Source organism: Enhydra lutris, unplaced genomic scaffold (assembly GCF_002288905.1).
Source record: "Enhydra lutris kenyoni isolate GAN:26980312 unplaced genomic scaffold, ASM228890v2 scaffoldscaffold1, whole genome shotgun sequence".
Taxonomy (NCBI): Eukaryota; Metazoa; Chordata; class Mammalia; order Carnivora; family Mustelidae; genus Enhydra; species Enhydra lutris.
Genome location: NW_019154085.1, coordinates 18243120 through 18246142, shown reverse-complemented (window position 1 = coordinate 18246142; position 3023 = coordinate 18243120).

Sequence of the window (3023 nt, the reverse complement as noted above, 5' to 3'; positions counted from 1 at the left end):
TCAAGGGGAACCATTTAGATTTCTCTCATGGCGTCAAACAACTTGCACTGAGAAAAATGGCTGAGTAAGTTGGTGTCTGGATCATGGTAAAGGCAGTGACTTAGAAAGAGCCACACAGTTCTGCTGTGAGGTCTTCAGAGCTGGTCAGATTCACCAGTTTCATAAAGTCTGGCTGTGTAGTCTTTCTTCTAGGATTTACTTGGGATAATTATCTTTATAATAAATCACGCTTTTACTTTAGCTCAGATGGAATAGGTTTCTGTTTCTTGACACCAGATGTGGCCTGAATAAATGGATTTTTCAAAGGAAAGCATAATATTTTTACCATATAATTATATAGTTTAAGTAAAAATTATAGTCTTTATTAAAGAAGTAGTAGGCAAACCAATATGTTCATATATTTTCAAGCTAATAGAATCTTTTACAAATGCCAATTAGGAACTTTTGAGAGCCCAGGAGTTGCTTTAAAAACTGCTGATCTCTGTGCTTTTTCTGTAGTTTAAATAGCTTTTACAGTACAAATTACTTTCTGAAAATTCAGGAAATTTTCAGATGCTCTTTCATTGCTTCTGCACCATTATGGTTCAAAACTGTGACTAACTTGCTTGTTTCCAAAGTCAGCTCCCCATTTGATGTTATTGTAAAGAAAACTTAATATCTGTTGGTGTTAAGGACTTTGGGTAAGGTTTTGTGCCCTGATCCTACCATTTCCCCTGCCTCTGCTTCTGGTATCCTCAAGGGAGTATGGCCACAGAGAACACTAACTGGATGGAAGTCACGTGGAGCTCTACACATCGCTGGGCAGGTGGTGGTCACTCCTCCACATACAGGGCTTCTCCATGGTAAAACTGAGCTAGATTAGAAAATGTGACTCAGACCAAGAAACCCAAGCAAAGCTTCTTGTTTCTTCCCCCTTGAATCCGATATGCCAATCATGTACCAGCAGAAACCAGATGGCAAAGCCGGAATAGAGAATATATCTATGAAGATCCACCACCTTTCAAGGCAGTGGCCCTGCCCTTTAGTGATATACTTTCCAGTGGGGGGAGCTCTGACCACTCAGATAGTCAGCAGCTTCTAGGTTTACGTCTAGAAGGAGCCAGAGAGAAAGGCAGAGTTTCTCCTTTGTAGAGACATTGTAGAAAACTTTCAGCCCCAGCAGGCTTTTTTTCCAGCATGAATATGAGCTATTGTATGTTTGAACCACTACAGGATGACCAGGATACTCTAGGACAAATTCCTATAGGAGAACACAACAAATTGATATTAATCATTACACATAGTATGACACATTTGTCCCAAATTAATATAAAATATGGAATTACACCAAAAGGAAAGTATTAGTGATTGCTATTTGTTTAAAAATAATGCTGGTACCATTTCAGAAACATCTATGAGAGAGTTTTGTTTTGTTTCAGCTAATGCACTAGTTGTCACAACAGCCGGATGTGAATAACAGACCAACCTGGGAAATTTCAAGTCCAGTCTTCCTATTAGAAATAACTTTAATTTGAGGTTATTAAAAATAATTTCTCTCTATTATTGAAACTGTCATGATAAAGGCATGAGGGCCAAATATTCAGTAGAAAATTTAGATTACTCATATAGAAGCAGTATGCGAATAAAGTAACTACTGATCACAGAAATATAGGTTAAGTGTCTGTGTCCTTATAACTATAGCAAGCACTGTTAGTTGCTCTCCCGACAGCCCTGTCCCATTACCCTGACTAACATAACTCTGATTTTCTTAGGATGTACAATAGGCCCAAACCCAGGGCGTGGCTCTTGCTAGATCTAATCTAGTCCCATGTGCTGGTGGGTGGTCTGGGGGGCATATCACTGTTTTGTACGGTGATACATACGAAGTCTTCTGGATGGGGGGCAGATGGGGTTGGAGATGAATGAATGGCATAGGGAAAGAATGCACTCTGGCTTACACCAACTTCCCCCTGTGTAAAATGCTCTTCTACAAGGATTTACTGCTGGCAGCTTGGGCAGCCATTTTGTGGGCCTAAAGAGACACATCACCAGTATGGCGCCACCAGGAGGCTGGCAGTGTGGAAAGACTAAAAGCCTGCCACTTGGGAAAAACCTGACACCTGGGACTGAGACCTTGATGAATTAAAAGTGCCTCTAAACCCACTCAGGACCAACTTCAGAATTTCTGTCAAATAAACAATAAACAACTATGGTTTTTATGACTATATTTATATGACTATGACAGTCATATAAAACTGTACACACTTACAGCCAACAGCTGTATAACTTGATAGAGAAATACTTTCAATTTGTTATTATTATTTGTTTCAAAGGAACAAATAAGAAACACATTTAGATAATTTAAACAACTGACTTCTTCCACTCAGCCAGGCTCAAAACCTTTATTGACTCCTATATTTGTAATATTCTCCCCAATTCCAGTTAGTAAATACCTAGTTCAGTCCTAGACCAGTGTTTTTCAACATTAGCATGAATCAGAATCACCTGTTAAAACAGATTGCTGGGCCCATCTCCAGAGTTTCTAACTCAGTAGGTCTCAGGTAGAGCCTGCGAATTTGCATTTTTAACAAGTTCTCAGGTGATGCTGATGTCGCTGATGTGGGGACCATAGTTTGAGCAACACTGCCTAGCCTATGGGCAGTCACACCCTAAGTCAGCCAAATCCCTGATGCCTTCTACTTACACCTATACCCCAGATAGTTTAGTCTGAATTTCACTTTCTGACCACAGGATTCCTCTCCATACTTACCAGTAACTTGTTCTGGGCCTCTTTAATGTTATCCAAACTGGTCCACCACAATCCTATGAACCTTAGGTTAGAGCCTGCCTTGCTTTTATACATATCATCTGCTCTGCCTAGAGTGTCCCCAAACCTTTTCCCATTAAAGCCTCTTTAGGTCTGACACAGTGGGTGGCTTTCCCTCTCTTGGCCAAATCATTATTTCTTTCTTTTTATCTCAGAGAAATGAAAATCATGGGACTCCAACATATAGAAATGGGTTAAAGAATCTTTTTTCCTCCCT